This window comes from Rhinolophus sinicus, chromosome 2 (genome assembly GCF_057876585.1).
Source record: "Rhinolophus sinicus isolate RSI-liver-muscle chromosome 2, RSI-T2T, whole genome shotgun sequence".
Classification (NCBI taxonomy): Eukaryota; Metazoa; Chordata; class Mammalia; order Chiroptera; family Rhinolophidae; genus Rhinolophus; species Rhinolophus sinicus.
The window spans coordinates 144,634,637-144,647,930 of NC_142502.1; positions in this window are offsets into that span (position 1 = coordinate 144,634,637).

Here is a 13,294-nt window from a genome sequence, read left to right on the forward strand (position 1 = left end):
CTTTCCATCACCATATATTTGATCCCCTTTACCCATTTCTACCATCCCTCCTCTCCCCTTACCCTCTGGTAACCACTAAATTGTTGTCTGTGTATGAGTTTTTGTTTCTTTATTTGTTTGTCTTGTTCCTTTCTTGCTTTCAGTTTCATATCCCACAAATGAGTTAAGTCATATGGTTTTCAACTTTTTCTGTCTGACTTATTTCGCTTAGCATAATAATCTGAAGATCCATCCATGTTATCACAAATGGCAGTGTTTCATCTTTCCTTGTGGCAGAGTAGTATTCCATTGTGTATATATACCACATCTTCTTTATCCATTCATCTATTGCAGGACACTTTTGTTATTTCTATGTCTTGGCCACTGTAAATAAAGCTGCAATGAACATCAGACTATATATATATATATATATATATATATATATATATATATATATATATATATATATATATATATGAATGTTTTCACATTTTCTGGGTAGATTCCCAGGAGAGGAATTGCTGGGTCATATGGTAATTCTACTCTTAATTTTTTGAGGAACCTCCACACTGCCTTCCATAGCAGCTGCACCAGTCTGCATTCCCACCAACAGTGTATGAGGGTTCCTTTTTCTTCACAGCCCCTCCAACACTTGTTATTTGTCTTATTGATAATAGCCATTCTAACCAGTGTGAGGTGATATCTCATTGTGGTTTTGATTTGCATTTCCCTAAAAGCTAGTGAAGTTAAGCATTTTTTCATATATCTATTTGAAAATAGATATATGTCTATTTTCATAGACATATGAAAATATGTTTATGTCTTTTTGGGAGAAGTTTCTGTTCATGTCCTCTGACCACTTTTTAATTGGATCGTTTGTCTTTTTGTTGTTGAGTTGTATGAGTTCCTTATATATTTTGGATGTTAGCCCCTTAATTGAATGACGTTTTTGCAAATATCTTCTCCCATTCGGTTGGTTGTCTCTTTGTTTTGTTGATGGTTTCTTTTGCTGTGCAGAGCTCTTTAGTTTGATATAGTCCCATTCATTTATTTTAGCTTTTACTTCCCTTGCCTTTGAGGTCAAATTCATGAAATCTTCTTTGAACCCAAGGTCCATAAGTTTAGTATCTATGTTTTCTTCTATGCAGTTTATTGTTTCAGGTCTTATGTTTAGTCTTTGCTCCATTTTGAGTTAATATTGGTATATGGTGACAGCAGTCTCGTTTCATTCTTTTGCATGTGGCTTTTCAATTTTCCCAGCACCGTTTATTGAAGAGGCTTTCTTTTCTCCATTGTATGTTTTGGCTCCGTTGTTGAAAATTATCTGTCCATATTGATGTGGATTTATTTCTGGGTTTTCAATTCTGGTGGATAATTTTTATTATGCACACATGCTATCTTCTGCTAGTAAAGAGGTTATCCCAGTTCTAACTTCACATCTGGTGACAGTTCAATATTTTCCACATTATTTCGCTGGAATCGCTAGTGGCATTACTAGAATCACACAGAAGGAATTACTTTCTGCCATGAATGGACTGAAAAAGAAAATTGTATCCTTTATCACAGGCAAATTTGGGTTCTAGAGTACTTCTTTATCTTTACTGAGAGACACCAGATAGTTTAAGTAACAATTATATTAAAAAGGTTAAACTTCAGTTCAATTCTGCCCAGGTCAGCAAAACACAGCATTGTAGAAAATGCAGTGTGATTTTTAAAAAAGAACATTTGCTTTTTGAATAGATGAAATTACTTAGCAAACAGAGCAAACAAGGTGAAAATCCAAAGTAATATGTAAGTTCTTTTTCTTCCATGGTGGACGACTTAGTATGCAGAGGCATACTGGAAGCAAAGTGCTGGTGACTTTGCAATCTGTACTCCTCTCTCTGGCCTACCCTCAGTTTCATCTCTACTCACCAAAAAGGAAAAAAAAGAAAAAAGAGGGGCCATAAAGATGCCCTTAGAACCAAAAGGTCAGGCACAGACTCAGAAAAACAATTTGAGTCAATACTAAAAGGGAGTTTCGTCAGAGTGGGAATAAAAGGCAGGATGAAACAGAACTAAGATGTCTGTTTCTATGGTTTTAGAGAAGAGCTAAAGCTCTGTTAACTGTCATTTCTTCTTAGACAGGACTGGTGAAATAGGAGCATTGAAAGAGATGAGTTAAAAGATGGGAATATTAGTTTGGTATCTGTGTTTTGTGGGAAAGGGTTCTAAGAGTAGGGATTTCATTCAGTGACACAACCTGATGTTTACTGAGTTGCTTTGTAAAAGTAAATCACTTTGCAAGGCCCATATGATGATATATAAAAAAGGGAGAATGGATTACTTGGGGGTGGGGGTGATTAAAATGCATATTTTGAGCCTGGAGGAGGGCTAGGAACCTGCATTTCAACAAGCCTATCCTCCCCTCCCACATCCTCCCTCTCACCTAGATTATTCAATCAAAAAGTATTTACAAGGGCATTGAATTAACAGAGTTTAGAATTAAAGAAAAGTCCAATGTAAGGTGTAGGGCTAGACCTTCAAAGCCTGTCAGTCAAATCCTTCTGACTTAGTACAACACTAAGAGGTGAGAAGCAGGTGGGATTAGAGGGGAAGAGGATCTGATAGGGTAGAGAAGAAATGGATAATTATAATGAGTTATACTTCTCCCCCAAATTTATTATGCCTGGCACAGAATTCACTGAAGTGTGTTTGGGAAACAACCAGGGACTCCTGAAAAGATAATTACCATTACAAGAATAACTCAGTGATCCCCAAACTTGACTCCCATCAGAATCATCTGGAAAGAGTTTAAAAAGGATAGATTCCAGGGCTGGCTCCAACACTGGAACAATTTTTTGTAGCTCTGAGGTAGGACTCAAGCATTTATATATTTTTAATTCTTCCAGGTAATAGATTAATGAGATTTAATAACCAAATGCAATGGAATCCTGATGAAAATAAATCTAAAGTGTAATTTTGAGACCATTAGGGAAATTTCATGTGGACTGTATGTTGAACTTTTAAAAAATATATTTTTATCAAAAATATAGCTAACATACAATATTATATGAGTTTCAGGGGTACACCATGGTTGTTCAACATTTATAGACCTAAAGAAGTGATCACCATGATAAGTCCAGCAACCATCTGACATCATACCACGCTATCACAGTATTATTGACTACATTTCTCTTGCTGTGTGTTACATTCCCATGACTTACTTGTTTTAAACCTGGAAATTTAGACCACTATTGCCCTTCCCCTTTCCCTTCCCCTTTTTAATTTTTTAACTACAGTTGACATTCAATATTATTTTATATTAATTTCAGGGGTACAGCATAACGGTTAGACATTTATATGATTTAAGAAGTGATCCCCCTGACTAGTCAAGCACCCACCTGGCACTATACATATTTATTACCATATTATTAACTATATTCCCTATGCTGTGCTTTACCTCCCCATGACTATTTTGTAACTACCAATTTGTATTTCTCAATCCCTTCATCTTTTCCACCCAACCCCCAACCCTCCTCCCAGCTATCATCCACCAAATCTAGTACCCATATGACACTTGCATAGTTATTACAATATAATTGACTGTATTCTTTATGCTATACCCTACATCCCCATGACTACTGTGTAACAACTAATTTGTACTTCTTAATCCCTTCCCCTTTTTTTCACCCACACCCTCAAACCCCCTCCCATCTGGCAACAATCAAAATGTTCTCTGTATCTATGAGTTTGTTTCTGTTTCGTTTGTTGTTTATTTTGTCCTTTAGATACTACATATAAGCAAAATCATATTGCGTCTGTCTTCCTCTGTTTGACATACTCCATTCAGTACAATAGCCTCCAGGCCCATCCATGCCGCCACAGATGACAAGAACCCATTCCCTTCCATGGCTCAGCAATATTCCATTGTGTATATGTACCACCTCTTCTTTACTCATTCTTTCATTGATGGACATCCAGGCTGCCTCCACGTCTTGGCCATTGTAAACAATGCTGCAATGAATTGTGGGGCAAATTGGGCAGTGCTCTGCTGTGGTCAGAAACCAGGTATATTGGTTCTGGGGCCTCTTGGGAGGGGCTCTGGTGCAGGCCCAGGTCACTCACTGCCTGTGGCCAACTGGGGACTACCTGGCAGGAGCTATAAAGCAATCTGCACTTTTTCGCTGCCTGTGCTAAACCTGGAGGCACTCGGGAGAGGCCACGCTGCAAACCGAGGACAGCTGCCACCAGTACCAGGCCTGGGGGAGCTCTGGAAACAAACCAGGACACCCCAAAGCCTGCTGCCACCTGCCAGCTCCCTTAAAGTTCATCCGCTGATAAAGCCTCTTGTGGTATGCAAGCAGGATCTCAGGGAGTCACTACAGTGGGAAGAGTTGTGTTGATCAGGTTAATGTAGATTCTGGTTTGGTGCCAGTGCTGAGCCTGGAGCTACTCAGGAAAAGTCTCAGAGCACGCTGAGGCCAGTTGTTGGCCAACTGGAACCTGTGGACTCTGATAGTTTTCCAAGAAAGAGTGCAATGTGGGTAGGGCTGGCTGCTCACAGAGAGAGTGCCTCCAGCTGGGGAGTTGGGTGGAGTGGGGTCTCAATGAGTCAGCAGGGTGGAGCCCTAGAGTTCATTAGGCCAATCAGATTCAGGGGGCGGGCCCAACATATTAAAGATGGCTGCCACCTGCCCAGCTCCACGGGAGAAGGTCCCCACACAGGGTAAATGGCGCCTTTCCTTCAGCCTTGGCTTCAAAGCCACACACCTCAGTCTGCTCCCCCATATGCCTTTGATGCTCCCCTGGTCACTGTCCCTCCGCTGGAGCCCAAGGTGAGTGCCTGTGAGCGAATGAGTCTGTGTGTGGGCCATTTAAGAGAATGTCTGGGTTTCCTGCAGTCTTCTGTCCCACCCAGATGGAATCCCTACTGTTTTTCACAGCCAGATGTTGTGGGGGCTCCTCTTCCTGGCACCAGTACTCTGGGCTGAGGAGTCTGGAATGGGTTTGGGGTCCTTCGCTTCTCCAGGGGGAACCTCCGCAGCTGAGGTATCCCGCCCTATTTTCAGCTGCCACACGGAGGTTTGGGACAAGCCCGGTTTGCATCTCTGCCCCTCCTACCAGTCTCAATGTGGCTTCTTTATACCCTTGGTTGTAAAATTTCTGTTCAGCCAGACTTCAGACGGTTCTCCCGGTTGATTGTTCTATTTTAGTAGTAATTTTAATGTGTTCACGGAAGGAAGCAGAGATGGTGTTTACTCCACCATCTTGGATTTCCTCCTGTATGTTCAACTTAATGTTGAGTTTTTTAGGCGTGGCAACAGTGTTCTGGATGATAGGACATTGACCTCATTCTTGGGAAAGGATGGAGAAGTATTTAGGGATGAAGTGTCATGGTGTCTGCACACCATTCTCGGATGGGTTGGCAAAGGGGAAATGTATGTAAGTATAAAGAGAGTGATGCATGGGGGAGGCAAGATGTTAAAGGCTGATAAAACTAGGTGAGGAGTAGGTGGGTGTTTACTGTTTTCTTCTTGAAACTTTTCTGAAGGCTAACAATTTCTCAAAATCACAAAACATTAATTATTTTGTAAGAGAGAATGAATATGGGGGAGAGAGTCTCTATTCTTGATTTTGTTACACAACATAATTGAGCAACCTTAGTAGAAAGGTATGGATTCCAGAAGTTTGGAGCAGAGAGAGACTACTATGGGCTAGAACTGTGGTTCTTTACTCATTTTCCACTAGGACACACATGATAAATGATGCTTATACACAGTACCCATAGCCCAGGTGGACCTAGGCTTAGATGTAATTGCTGGCTACCCACCTGTAACACAAAAGATTTTCCTCTTGCTTAAGAAAGAATGTTGGTCTTCAAGTAAGTGATGTTATCATAGAGATACCTTGAATTCATTCAAGTTTATTTTTAAAGTAATGATGTCCTAATTTCTGTACTTTTGTGTGGAAGGGGTTTGAAAAGTCAATAAATCTCTCTGATGTAGAAAGAAAATGTAGATTATTTGTTTTACGTAACTGATCTAATCTTTGTCATGGGCAGTCATAGCCCTGGGTCACTGTGGGGACGGAAAAATGGCTTTGACAGTGAATGTAATAAAAGTGTTGTTTTTTTTTCCAGTTTAAATAGCCTCATGTGGATAACTCAGAGTCTTTTGGTAAATACTCAGCATGTCAGACTTCTTTTCTATTAATAAGTGACTCGACAATGTTATGATTATAGAAAAATTTAAGAGAGGTTACAATTTTTTAAAAAACTGAGAAAGAGTGGTGCTTCACTAATAAGAAAAAATACATGGACATTGTAATTGATTATGAAAATAGATCCTTACTTGATCTATCCCTGTAGCCCAACCCTTTGTCATATTACAGGACCCTCCAACTTAATCTGGGCTCAGTCATATGATTTTCTTTAGCCAATGGATATAGTTTACCTGAGGCAAGCAGAGGTTTGAAATAGGATTATACATTGGACTTTTCTCTTTTCCCTGTACTATTACCATCAAAACATACCTGGGCTAATTTGCTGAAGGATGAGACACACGTGGAGCACAGCTGAGTCCTCAGTCACCATAGTAGAGGTCATCCTAGATCAACCATCAGCCAATAAGCCCCAGACATGGGAGCAAACCCAGCTAAGATCAGCAGAACTGTGTAGTCACCACCCCCTTACCTCACCCTGAAACGTGAGCAATCAAAAGTTATTGTTGTGTGCTACGGAGGTTTTGTGGTTCTTAGTTACTGTGTTAGTCCAAGTCCTCCAAGAAACAGATGCCAAGATGAGATAAAACATACAAGGATTTTATTTGGGAAATACCTATGTGACAGAAAATAGGGAGGGAGCTGTGAGCTCGGAGAGCTGTCAAAAGGCACTGCAAATCTGACCCCAAGAAAAGGAGAGAGGGAAGGAAGGTTGTGTAGAAATGTCCTAGACTGTCCTGAAGTCTAAGAAAGTTTCATGAAAGCTACTGGGAACCTTAAGCCAAAGTCAGCTGTTAGGGGAGTCTTGAGGCTTCCAGGAGCAGGTCTACTGAAGTATCCCCACTGCATTCAGCCATTGGCTGGGAACAACCTGTGGGAAGCATAGCCTTGGCACAAACTTGGCAGTGGATTTCAGAGTACGCTAATCGGCCAATTAGACTAATAAGTCTGCGAGGTTTTTTCTTACGGCGGGCACAGTAACACAGTGTTACTTTCGGAAGACTTAACTAATAGAGGCACAGACAGAGACTACTTATTTGTAGAACAGCAGTTTTTGTAAACAAAATGTGTGTGTGTGTGTGTGCGTGAGTGTGTACACACTCACACACACACACACACACACCAGGGGTGCCAAAAAATGTATACACATGACTTGTAGTCATCTTTTGTTATCAGTATACATTGAGTATTACAATTTTAATACAGTTTTTTCTTTTCCTACAATGTGTATACATTTTTTGTCACCCTGTGTGTGTGTGTGTGTGTGTGTGTGTGTATGAATATTAAAAAGCGTTAAGATGGAAGGAAATTCTGACGTGTGCCACAACATGGATGAACCTTGAGAACACTATGCTAAATGAAATAAGCCAGCCACAAAGACAGGTACTCTATGATTCCACAAATTTACCTGGAGTAGAAAAATTGGTAGAAGCAGAATATAGTTGCTGGGGGCTGGGGCAGGAGGGATGGTGAATTATTGTTTCATGGGTATAGATTTTCAGTTTTACAAAAGGGACTGCACCGCTCCTCCGGGACCAATCGCGCACTGTGGAGAGAGGTGGGGGCCATCCGCTGTGCACAGCCCTCCTCCCAAGTCCTGGTTTCTAGTAACAACATCTCTTCCCTTCTGCTTCCCAGCTCAGTGGTAGCCCGACCCTTCGACCCTTCGCTGTTAATCTCTGGTTTACCTCAGCTTTCCTTTTTTTGCTTCCCCCCTGAGCTAGCTAACACCTTTGTAATGATCTCTTCCAGTGAAATTCAGAGTGTGATTTCTGTTTTCCTGCCTAATGAAATCTTTTCAAGATACGCCACATCCATGTGTCAATAACGTGGTCTGATAGCGATGCTGCGTCCAAGTCTGTTTCTAGGGCACAAGCGGGTATGGATCTCTGCATTGGCCAGATTTCTGCCTCTAATGCTATTTTCTACTAAAGGAACCAGGGATCATTGGAGAGTAGCGGATTCCATGACTCTATGTTTGGGGCAGAGAACATAGAAATGGGTTAGAAAATAATATTGTTGTGAAAAAGCAAAAACACTTGCAAAGATCTCTGGGACTCCCATTGGCCAGATTGTGACAACTTGAGCAATGGAAAGGAAAAAAGCGTTCTGTGGAAAATATGAGTACATAATGATACTCAAAAGAAGTAACTAAAACACGGCACATTCAAGGAATGACAAGAGCTTCAAATAGCATTTGCAGAAAATGCTTCTTATGTTAACGCAAACATCCACAGTCCAATTTAGTTAGCACCTAAGTACCACCCGTGAAAACCAGGTAGTGAAAATGCAGCTTTAGCCCAACAAACACTAGCTTGGGACAAGATTTGCCTAGAAAGAGAACTCTGATCCTGTGTTCCAGTTCCAAATAGTAATTCACGTATTCAGTAATTTATCCAATTATTTCAATACATATTTATTAGGTGCCTATTTAGGTGCACTATTCCAGGCACCTGGGATAAAACCGTGAAGAAAAAAAACACACAAAAATATCTGTCCTCATGAAGCTAACATTTTAGCTAAGAGAGGTCAGTATGCAATAAACTGAACAAAGAAGTAGGTTATACAATAGGTGAGAGGGTGGTAAACACTATGGAAAAAGGAAAAAGTAGAACAGGGTAAAAAGAACAAGGAGATCCAGAGGCGGGCAGTTCGCAGTTTTAAATTGGTAGGTCTCGTTGTGAATGTGAAATTTGAGCAAAACCTTGGAGGAGATGAAGAGGTTATCTGGGGAAAGAATATTCCAGGAACAGAGAGAGAATAGCTGCAGCAGAAGGCCTAACTTGGAAATACACCTGAAGGGGTCAAGGAGTAGAAGGAGGCCAGCGTGCCTGGAGTGAAATGAGTAAAGGGGAGAGTAGTAATAGGAGCTGCGGTCAGAGACGTGTCGAGAGAAACACATCGTGCAGGGCCTTGTAGGTCGTTATAAAGACTGCCTTTTATCGGGAGTGAAATGGAGAGCTGCTGTAGAGTTTGGGGTATGATTTGGCTGGTTTAAAATGATCTGCTGTGTAAAGAATAAGCCTGTGTGTGGGGCGGGTACTAGAATAAAAACAGTGAGATCTGTTGTGAGAAATGATTTTTGGTGAGAAATGGTCCAGTTTTGAATATATTTTTAAAATGAGGCCAAAGATATTTGCTAATGGATTGGATACCGGATATGAGAGAAAGAGAATAAACAAGGATGACACTGAATTTTTTGGCCGACGCGCTTAGAAGGATGGAACAGACATTGAACTGAGGTGGGGAAGGTTGAGGGCAACACGATTTTTCGGAGGGAAGATAAATTCCATTGTGTACCTCTTAGGTTTAAAATGTCTATCTAGATATCCTAGTGGAGCTGTTGAGTCAGTATCCAGGATCTGTGTCTGGAGTTCAGGAGAGAGGTGTGGGCTGATAAATATTAGTCAGGTGGGCAAGGCTAGGCTACAGCAACAGTTGCAAGATCTCACTAGATTAACAGGACAGATGTTGATTTCTTATGTGTAGGGCTCTGCTTCCTTCATTTTCACTCTATGATTCAGACTAATAGAGGCTCCACTACTTGGACTATTGCAGTCTCTCCCTAGCAACAAAATGCTTTCACCTTGAAGGGGCCCATGGCTTCCATTCCTAGTTCCTTGGCCAAGGTAAATCGGTGGCCACAGTAAACCTCACGGGGTAAGGAAGTATAATTCTCCTATGTTCCTAGAAAGGGAAGAACCAGAAATGCGGGCGAGCAACATTCATGTGAGATACACAATAGAAAGCCACCGGCATCGTGGAACTGGATGAGATGACCACGTAGTGAGTGCAGACAGAGAAAAATGAAAAGTCCAACTGTTAAGTCCTGGGGACCTCCAATATCCACAGCCCATGACCTCAGTTGATATCATGAGCTGAGGTGACAATTCTGTTCCCCTTGGTTATATAAGTAATTTGTAACTCCAGGATGAAGCAATGAATCAACAGCGCTGATACCTTAGTATAAGTAAGTAAGTTGTGCTTAAGTAAGTACAAATAGCAAGTTTAAAAATTTTTGTGCTACTTGTATATGGTTTGTTCTTTATGATGCTTTCAGTGATTAAGTTAATCTGATTTATTTACTGAATTTGTAAATCTGCTTTTGATTTGTAAGAGGCAGTTGAGTGACTGGGAAGATTTCACTTTTTAGATTCATACGTCTTCTGTTTGGTGTTTGAAGTTCTTGGAAGAATCAGATATGTTATGTTTGTGACTGGTTTGAAATCTCTAAAGGAATTTAATTAATCAAATTTGAAAATGTGTTCAACGTTTTGGGAGAAATTAATCTGTCAGATGTATAAGCTTGTTGAGAATAAATCAAACAGAAAGCGAAAGTGAGTGTTGTCATTTTAACACAAAAATTACTAGACTTATAAATAAATAAAACCTTTCTGTTGAACTTAGAGGCTTTAGAAAAAAATTAGATTTCTAGGTTTATAAGCTGGTACAATATTAATAAAAACACGAGTAATATCTAGTGTTCTTTTCCACATACAATAACTCCTATGATGCTGAAAACCCAACCATCCTCCCCTGTTGCTTGTCATCATGGTGGAGGGGCACCTATGTGACACTGTGTGATGCAGGGACCCCTCCAGCGCTTACTGCTCTATCTCCGGGGGCTGTCTCAGGGTCAATGTCCAGTCCCTCCCAGTTGTTCTAGCTGCCACTGTTCTGATTGGCCTATCCTCTATCTTGATGGGCGACGTCTTTTCTGATGGGTTGGGAAAGAACTAATTATTCAGCGTTTTGAATATTGTTAGTTATTTGGGGTCAAGGTCATGTTCCATGCCATTTGTTTTGGTTTCAATGTCACTACATGCTGAAGTTCTTTATCCCAACTTTAGATCTCCTTTAGACAGTCAACTGTCCCCGTAACCCCCGAGTCTGCTCCTGGGTCTGTGGGAACTTCTGGGAATACGTGCTCCAACAGTGAGATCCTTCTGGCTAGGACCCTGTTTGATTCATCTTCCTATGCCCAGCACCTTGCCAGTTGCCAGGAGCATTGCAGACACGGCTGTATAGCACAGGCACTTGTTGAACAGTAGCAGTATGATGTGGTGGTGTATTGGTGAGTAGCTGTATGGTACAGTGGCTTGCTCAATTGTGTGGCAGCGTGGAATAGTGGTTTGTTGGAGTCGCTATACGATATAGTGTTTTGTTGAACTGTGTAGCAGTCTAGAGTTGTGGTTTGTTGAATGGTACAGCATATGGAGAGAGGAGTCAACCTGTGTTTATATCTTTCCTGGCCACTTATTTGCTGTGTGATCTTGGGAAAGTTACTTAACCTTCCTGTGCCTCATTTTATCTTCCAAAAATGGAGCTAACAACCTGATCATGTTGCTGAGAATTGAATGAGCTATGTACATAAAATAATGAGCACAGCTCCTGATACATGGTAGAATGCTTAATAAATGTTAACTAAAATAATAATTATATAACATATTTGTTATTATTTTATGTGGTCTAGTTCAGTTATTTGAATGAGTTCATGTGTCAGAATGAAGGGGTAGTGGCAGCGGGGGGGGGGGGCGAACAACACTCCAAATCCTAATTCCACCCAAGGAAAAAGAATTTGAATGATTATTTGAATATTGCAAGGAAGAATCCAGCAAAACCTTGCAGTGGAACAGCGGAGGAGGTTAGATATTTTCTGGTGAACTTGTTTTCTATTTCTTTTACCTTGTATTCTGGCCCAGCTTTCCTGTACTGGGGGTGAGTCACCACCCACAAGGAAGGCGCTTGCAGAGAGGGTGTTGGAAAATCCAAGCTGCACCATGAAAGATCGTCTCCAGCGAACAGGAAGAGGACCGGGCAGTTGGCCCTGCTTGGCAGCTGACCCTGTCCCTTGGCAAGGCTTCCCCACCGGTTTGGCATGTTGTAGGAGTGGGCAGGTCATCCTGACTCCTGTCTACTCTGTACCCTCCTCCCACGCTCAGGGCCAGTGGGAAGGTCACACATCTCTCTTTTGAATCATCGCCGTGTTTAGACTGCTGAAGTCCAAGCTAAGTGGGGACACTGACTCTTATGAACTGAAATCAGATCCCTGTCTTGACATGAAAGGCAGAAGGATTGCCTTGGGCAGTATATGAGGAATGGTAAAATCTGCATAGGAGCCAAGGTCAACATCAGCAGTGATAAGTCATATAGATAATATACACCCTTAATCGATATTTTGTGTCTTTTATATATTTGTGTTTTAATCACTTTATGTCTTTTAAAAATCACCTGTCTCTCTATTGGAAACAGCCTTGCTGTGGCTGAGAGGTATATGAGGCACAGCCTCCAGTCTGTCCTTTCAGTGCAGTGTGCTATGAAAATCTCACCGTGCCCAGACACATTGGAACAAAGGGGCAAAGGACTTGTGATAGTTGAGTCCCCTTAGATTAGGGTACTCCAAATAGTGTTCATTGTTTCATCTTGGGTAATACACACCTATATTACTTTTTTCTTTTAGAAAGTTAAAGCTCAGCTTGCTCATCTTCACTTTAAAGTATTCTAAATTTGTGTTTGGTCTAGATACCATTTAAAACGCCAAGACCCTCTTTTTCATTTAAAGCTTTCTTATTTTGGCCATAGATCAAAGGTAAACATGTTAGTGTTGTATAATTGTTTAATATGGAATACACATTGCTTAATATCATGAACATATGTTGAAATTATGTGACAAGGTATGTGGCATTTATGACAATCAATCAATAGATGAGGTACATGGGCGTAAAATAGGATTGCACTTAGCTGTATGTAATAGGAATCTGACAATAATGGCTTAACTAAATAGGGGGTTTTTTTGCCTATAAAAAGAAATTTGGAAGTGAGCAGACCAGGGCTGGTGCAGTGACTCTATGATGTCATCAAGAACCCAACTTCAAAAAAAAAAGAACCCAACTTCATCTGGCTCCTTGGATCACCATCCTTAGCATGACTTTTTGACCTCATGGTCACAAGGTGGCTGCTGCAGCTCCAGATGTCAGATCTGTCCTAGGCAGGAAAAAGGAAGACAAAAACAAAAGGCAAAAGGTGCAAGGCAGCTGAATCTTTCCCTTACACCAGGAAAACATCTTTCTGGAAGCCCATTCAGTACACATCTCCTTACATCTCACTGACCCAA